The sequence below is a fragment of the Peromyscus eremicus genome, chromosome 8b, assembly GCF_949786415.1.
Source record: "Peromyscus eremicus chromosome 8b, PerEre_H2_v1, whole genome shotgun sequence".
NCBI classification, from domain to species: Eukaryota; Metazoa; Chordata; class Mammalia; order Rodentia; family Cricetidae; genus Peromyscus; species Peromyscus eremicus.
In genome coordinates, this window is record NC_081424.1 from 48,654,328 (window position 1) to 48,662,703 (window position 8,376).

Here is an 8,376-nt window from a genome sequence, read left to right on the forward strand (position 1 = left end):
CTTCCTGAGGCTTGTGAGGTTTGTTCTTTACTTCCTGAGTCTTACTCAGCTCACCTCCATGAGGGAGTGCTTCAATTAAGAGGAAATGCTACATAACCACGGTCTATAGGGACTTGCAGGTATTGGTGCCCAGTGTAATCCTCCTCCAGTCCACACTAACTTTTGGTTATTTGACTTGGTTTAGGTCGTGGGATACTGTCAAGTGTGCTGTGAGCAGTCTTGATTGTCATTGTGTGCTGGAAATCACCCTCTTTGGATCTAGATGCCATACAAGAAGAACAAAATAAGCTAGTCTTTTTTTTTTTGAGAAGCACCCTAAGATAATTTGTACAGCGAGGTGCGGCCATGCCAATATTATAGTTGAACTCAATCACGAATCCATTTTTCCAGTCAAATGCAACCGTAAAGGCATTCTGGTTATGACCAGAGCTGCCAAATCACCCACAGACTCCTGAGAATAAGTTGCTATAATTTCAAGCCCCTGCTTTTGGGGAGTGGTTTTTCATGTAGCGACTGATAACTGAAACACTCTCTGTAATGACATAACATGGCGGGACTTCACCTCACAGCACAACTGTGCCAATCAGAGTGAGCACACTCCTCGGTCCCCTGTGCAAGTGGGCAGCTGGAGGGTGGAGACCTGGAGAAGAGATTTCAGAGAGCCTAAAGGCGCACTTCTTTCAGCAGAGAAATCTATCAGAAGGCACCTGGGTGATTTCCTGAAGAGAAAGCCAGCACTGTGGAGGTTGGCCTGTGGGGAAAAAAAACAAAAAACAAAAAACAAACAAACAAAAAACCCCCAAAAAACCAAAAAAAAAACAAACCCCAAACAGAACAAGATACCAAACAAACACAAAAATACAGGAACACCGACCGCCTCCCACAGTAATTACACTCATGTTGCTATTTGCCGTCCTACTAGTGATCATAATAGAAAACCAGGACAATTTATATTTTTAGAAACCAGTGTTTTATTTGGAAAATGTCAGTTGTCAATTGTACCCTAATGGTGTTTTTCTAAAATGTGTGGCTGGTAACACGAGTAGGGTAGAGCTTTGGGTTCTTTTAAGAGAACTTTGAGCAGTTGACTAAGCATTCTGGGTACAATTGTGTCTGAAGGGATTTAGACATCCTGTTTTGTGCTGTGAAGTTCTGATGTGTGACACATGACATCCTCTAATTGGATGGGTGGCTTCAGTACATGTACTGACACCACTTTATCCTCTGACTCAGTTTCTCTTTTCTGAATGGTTTTTTTGTTTACTATGTTTGAATGAAGGTAGGGCATTGGAAAGTATCACAATTCTTCATGAGAAAATACATATAATTCATGCTGGGAGGACAGGAATACAAAAGAAAATCCAACCCAAAGAACTAGGTTTTAAGAATCCCACTTTTTAAGAGCAGTTCTAGAGTTACTGAACAAGCCAAGTGAGCCATACAGAGATTTTCACATCCTCTGTATGTCTACTTTTCCTGATCCTGTGAGAATGTACCCGACAGAAGTAACTTAGAAAAAATTTGTTCTGGCTCATAGTTCTAGTCGTTGTAATAGGAAGGGGTGGTGGAATTCCTGGCAGGGGGAGTGTGTGGCAGGAACTGTTCATGTCTTGGTGGATCAGGAAACAAAGATGATACTGTATGTGGGGTCAGTCCACATCCTGCGAAGTTCTTCCCCCAATGTCCCCTTCCGCCAGCTCCTAAAGGTTTCGTGACCTCCTCAAACACTGTCACTAGGGAGGGACCAGGTGTTCCAGAATGTGAGCCTTGAGGGGACATTTTAGATTTTTACCTTTTACCTTAACATACTCCATCCCCCTGGCATAGGCATAGACTTCCTCACTATCAAAGTGCTGCATTTGAATGCTGTTATGATTAATGACTGTGCATTGATACAGTACTGTCACCCAATATCTAGAATTTACATTAGGGTTCAGCCTTGGTTGTTCATTCACGGGTTTTGACAAATGTATAATGATTATATATATATATATATATATATATATATATATATATATACACACACACACCCACACACACACACCCACACACACACACATGCATTCCCACCATTATAGTCCATAAAGAGTAGTTTAGTTGACCTAAATAACCCGTGTTCCATCTCTTCATCCTCCCCTCCCCTCAGCTCCTTCTACTGTCTCTACAGTGGTGCCTTTTCCTGAATATCATTAGTCGGATTCCTACAGTACTTAGCTCTCAGAATGCCTCTTTCTTAAGATTTCTCCTTGGCATTCCATGTCTTGAGAGTACATTTCTTTTCTGAGCTCAATAATGTCTCACTGCCTGGATACGCCATGTTTACCCATTAATCTGCCAAAAGACACCTTTGCTGTATCCCAATTATGACAACAAAGGACAAAGCTATTATAAATATCCATGTATAGGTCTCTGTGTAGATGCAAATGTATAGCTTGTGTGGGTAAATACCAAAGAGCCTGCCTCCTGCATGCTGTGGCTCATGTAGCTTTGTAAGGAAGTGACAAATTGTCTTCTAAGGGAAATTCTCACTAGCAGTGTTGAAAAGCTCTTATTCCAAACCCATGACGTCATGTTCTTCTTTAAGTTCGAGGTTTCTACGGCGTCTTACCATTGTTTTCATTTGCAATTCAACGTATGGTGTTGAACATCTTTCCACACCCTTTTTTCCCCTGGTTTATGTCTTTTTTTTGGTCTGCTGGAATATTTGGCTTGTTTTAAAAATTGGATTGTTTGTCTTCCTTGTGTTGACTTTCAAGACTTTGTATATTTTGGAAAATGGTTCATTATAAGATATATATATATATATATATATATATATATATATATACATATATATATATATATATATATATATATAATAAATACTTTCTCCTAGAATAGTTTTATAAAAGTAATAATGGTGAAAGGCTGAAATTGATCTTTGCATTGTATAATTAAGAATGATTTGAAAAAGAATAAATGGAAACATATTAACTATCATGATCAAGTTTGGAGAAAGACTGTTAAGACATTGATTCTTTTCAAAAAATAACAATTTTATGTGAAGGAGAGACTGTAATAAAGTTTCTTTCTGAGTTCAAAATATGCTTGTGAGGGAGCCAGAGTGATGGCTTAGTGGGCACATTGCTTATTGTGTGAGAATGAGGGCCTGAATTCAGTTCCCTCTTACCGAAGTAAAAGCTGGGCATGGCACTCGAGGAGGGGACAGAGACAAGAGAATTCCTGGGCACACAGTCAAGATGAAACCCGGAGCTCTAGATTCAGTGACAGACCCTGTCTCAAAATATAAGATGGAGAGCCACACGGGAAGAGACATGAAGCCACGCCTTGGCCTCTACATGTGTACTCATATATACACACACATGCGTGAGCATTTGAATACACATGAATAGACATGCCACAAGCATACAAAAATGTAGCTGTGAAATTCACCAAAAGACAGACTTTCTAATTGATTAATTAGGCGGTTTGAGCAGAGGTGATCTGTGGGGAAGGGGACTTGTTAGTACATGTCTGCTGTTTGCCCTCTCTTGGTTTTTGTGTTTGTCTCCCCCGCTGGCCTGTGAGCTCCTGAGAGGATGTCTTCCTGACATGTTCATCTTCATGCAGAAAGGATGAGACATGGTAGATCCTAAAAAGTGTTTCTTCACTGAGTAAATAAATGCACTTAGCTCTTGCTTTCTGCAAGAGGTTGAAATCTGCAGGGTTCTAGAATTCCCCATAGGTTAAACAAAAAACAAAAAAACAAAATAAACAAATAAAACTATTACTGTGGATTCTCAAGTCCTCCACAGAAAACAGTGTAGTATTTGCATACAAACCTTTCCACATCCTACTTTACAGATCTTACATGTTAAGTCATCTCTAGGTCCCCTGTAAGATCTATCACCATGCAAATAGTTATTGAACTGTGTTGTTTAGGAGCAATGCTAAGAAAAAGCAGTGTGCGAGGGTACAGTGCAGTTTGGTTTTGCTAGGATCAAATCTAGAACCTTGCACATAGAGAGCAAGTGCTTTATCACAGAACTAAAGCCCCGTCCTTTGCAGACAGGGTATCATCATGTAGCCCAGGCTGGCTTTTTTAAATTAACTTTTTTCTTACAATATATTTTGATTGTGTTTTCTCCCCCACAACTCCTCCCAGATCCTCTCCTCCTCCCTACCCATCCAACTCCACGTTCTTTCTTTCTCTGTTTCAAAACAAAAATAAAACAAAAAACCAGAAATAATAATAAACAAAACCCAACAAGACAAAAAATACTAAAACAACAACAATAAAAGAAACAACTCTCCCCCCAAAAGCCCCCAAAACATGTGGTTTTGTGTTGGTCCATTTGTGTTGGTCAACTGTTCTGGGCATGGTGCCTGTATTGGAGTGTGGTTGAAATACCCGTGACACCCCCATTGAATAAAACTTATTTCAACCCTTTCCCAGTAGGAAACTGCAAACAGCTTTTTGGATAGGGGTAGGACTTTGTGTCTGCTTCCCCTTCTCAGCAAATGACACCATCATCTGAGCCAAGTGGTGGTCTACAGAGTGGGAAACAATTCTTTCCCCATTCTATATCTTATAGAGAATTAGTATCCAGAATATATAAAGAACTAAAAAACAAAAAATAAATAACCCAATCAAAAATGGACTACAGAACTAAACAGAGTTCTCAAGATATGAAACACAAATGGTTGAGAAACATTTTTAAAATGTTCGACACCCTTAGCCTTCAGGGAAATGCAAAATAAAATTAAGATTTCATCTTACCCTGATTAGAAAGGGCAAGATCAATAAGACGAAAGACAGCACATGCTGTCGAGGATTTGGGGAAAAGGGAACTCCTGGCTAGTGGGAATGCAAACTGGTGCAGCCACTATGGAGACTAGTGTGACCTTGAACTCTTCTTGCGCCCCAGCTGGCCTTGAAACTGTGCCCCTTTGGCCCCCATCTCCTGAGTGCTAGGACCACAGATTTGCCAGATTTCCAAATGCAATTGTTTGAGGATTTCCTTTTAAAAAAGTGAAACATGACTAAAAAGATGATTTGTCTTTAAAAAAGTGTTTTTTATTATCTTTGGAGTCTTCAGTAAGACTTAATTACTTCTTTATAATATGAATATTTTATAGAGTTCATCCCTAAAAGATTAATCATCAACATCACCTAAGTACCCCAGTAGTTTGGTCTTAATTCACTGATTCATCATTTGTCAACACTAAGAAGAACTCTCTCTCCAGGTACACTTAAAAACAAAGCATGTTTTTAAGTATTCACTAAGTTTTTACCTGTGTGCAAAATCCACAGAAACAAAGAAAAATAATATGAAGTATCTTTATGAGAGGGGTGAGTTCATAAGTATTCTGGGTTTGGGAGATTGCAGTCTCTGTGGCGATGCTTACAGTTAATGAATACAAATAGTGAATCAGTTCCCCCAGACAGCCATACAGCATGGTTATTCTGTCTAAGAGCAGATGCCATGTTCTAAGACCACATACCAACCCAGCAAGAACAGAATGACAAATTCTGTTGGGGAAACACACACACACACACACACACACACACACACACACACACACACACACGCTGTATTTGGCCAGGAATCATAAATTTGATGGTTTCAGCACCAGCACAACCTGTAAATTTGTACTTATCTTCCTCCGCTAAAATTTCTCTGGTTATCACCCTTTCGTGCCACCACTGATTGGCTCCTGGCATACGCACCTGTGAACCGGATAACGGATGCAGTGAACACCATCGGTCTGCCTGAAAGAGCTGCCACCACCAAGTTGTCACTCAGGATGCCTAGTTGGTATGAAAGTGTTCTTGTTCCACCTAAGGCCCATGGCATCAGCAAAGGGACAGTTTGATGAACACATGTATAAGGAGGGGGCTCCATAGCCTAATTTGAGTTGAAGGTCTCCAAGAACAGTTTGTGGAAAGCGCTCCAGCAGGAAGTCCTGTTTGTAATTGTTCAGCACAAGGACATCTGGACTACTCATACTTCCCACTCAGGATTGTCTAAAAGTCACATCTTTTTCATAATCAGCAGTATCTGGACTCACCAGAGGGGAGAGCCAATGTGAGTGCATCATGAGACCATATCTCCCTCAGAGAACTCTGTTGGATGCTGGCTGATTCGTCATTACCCAGAGGCCTCCAGGACCACTCCCGTTTCCATGTCTAACATCAACTGCCTAAGTGTTTTCTACCTGTGGTTATTTGAATTTGTGGATGTTGAACCTACTGACACAGTGGGCTAAATGCATATGATGCCTACTAATTTAAAAATATTCTAAAGGGAGAGGGGAGTCCTGAAAAATTATTGATAAACATCTGTGGCTTGAACATCTGGGGGAATGTACGTATCAGATTGCGGTTAGGAGCTTGGCTTTGAAATGTGTATGATCGCCAGGTGGTGGTGGCACACGCCTTTAATCCCAGCACTCGGGAGGAAGAGCCAGGAGATCTCTGTGATTTCGAGGCTAGCTTGGGCTACCAAGTGAGTTCCAGGAAAGGCGCAAAGCTATACAGAGAAACCCTGTCTTGAAAAACCAAAAAAAAAAAAAAAAAAAAAAAAAAAAGAAATGTGTGTGATCTAACTTTGAGTTCTGAATTAGACCACAGGTAATGCCTGTCTCGTGGGGGTACTCAAGAGGTTGAAATAAGAACATGGATGCACAGTGAGTGGGAGAAGGTCAACCAGTCTCTGTAATCTCAACAAACTTGACATGATTTGCAAACAATAAAATTGTGTTTGCAGGAGTCAATGTCAGCTCTCCCTGGAGGAGACCGACTAACCCCTAGAATTCAGAGGCCCAGTTAGAAGTAGGTTGACACTGATAGCACATAAGAGCAAGCCTTGACTTGGCACAGGGCATCCTGGGATAGCATGGTTTCTATGACATTTTCTGTCTGTACCACGAGTGGTCATAGGACAAAAACAAGTGAATGTAAGTTTCTCTTGTGAGGCAGGCATATCTGACCATGCTCACGTCAGGGGTAAGTACAGGACCAAGATATGGGCTGCCTTTGGTTCCAGGTGGCCATCTTTGGAAGGAATCCTCTTGTCCTTGTAGATCCTAACTAAGCAAGATACTTTTGGAACCCTAGACACCAACAACTCCTGGGATTCACATCACCTGTGGGTCCCTTTGTTTTCTGTCTGTAGTCATAAAACTACTAACAGTAAGAAAAGGTTGTTACTTTTGTTATTCCTAAATCCTGGCCACAGTTTGCTCCATGGTCTGATGTGGAAGAGCCTGCTGAAGAGACAAAACGTTAATCACGTGAGTTATTGATGTTTTTAGAAGATGTCTAAACATGGACTCTTGAGAATTGCTGCACAGCCCATAATTAAAAGACTTCAGTGTAGAACTCTAGAGGCAGATGGCCATGTAAACAAATCATGTCGGTGTCTGTAATGGGTATCTAGAAAGGAAGACTCCTTAAGTGAAGAGCTGGCACCAGGCTTGCAGGAGAAGACTCTTGCTCCAGTATTCACAGTAGCCAGAAAGTGGAGCCAGCTTAGATGTCCCTCAAGAGTCTTAAAGAAAAGGGAAGGCATGGTGTTTTCATGAAAATGGATGCAACTGGAAATCATCATGTTAAGTGAAATAAGTCAGAAAGATAAGTGGAACCTAGCTTAAATGATATATGTGTGTATTAGTGCATCTAAAGGGGGCTCATGAGAGGGGAGGCAACAGTGTTAGGGGAAATGGGAAAAGAGAAAGCAATGGATAATGTGATAAGAAAGCAGAGGATGAGGCGGGCATATCTCAATGAAGGAAGGAAGCCACCCAGAGGGAGCAGCAAGCAGGTGAGGGCAGCGTGGGAGAGGAAAGAACCACAAAGCTATAATGATGTGGATATGAAACCCATTACACTGTGTGCTAACCTAAAACATTCATAAAAAATAAGACCCTCATTCTAGGCTTGATTTCCACAGAATGTTGGACTTAAGTGTGAGTCTCAAGGGCAGAAACATTGGCCGTGTTCTGAATGGACGTTCAATTCACACCGCCCCATGGCCAGCCAACTGCCTTTGTAAACCTGCTGTGCAAACAGAAGGAGTTTTCCTATCTGATGCTAGCCTGGTCCCACTGGCAATGAGTTATAAGCTATAGTGTGCTGCATATTTTAACACATATAGACAAAGACTGTCATGTGTATTCATCCATCTAGGCCCCCTCCTCCCCGTGGTGATATTTTAATTGTGCTGAAATATGATTTTATTTGTATGTTAATAAATAAAGTTTGCCTGGAGATCAGAGGTCATAGCGAGCCAGGTACAGCAGTCAGGCAGTGGTAGCCCATGCCCTTAATCTGATCACATGGCAGGCAGATCCTCTGTGTGGTCAAGGACACAGCCAAGTGTGGTGACATGAACC

The 8,376-nt window shown here is 41.2% G+C and overlaps 1 pseudogene; it reads right to left on the bottom strand.

Annotated features, from left to right (window-relative positions):
* Nucleotides 1-5,270: 5,270 nt before the first annotated feature.
* Nucleotides 5,271-8,376, bottom strand: part of LOC131918385 (pecanex-like protein 4) — a 22,204-nt pseudogene continuing 19,098 nt past the window's right edge.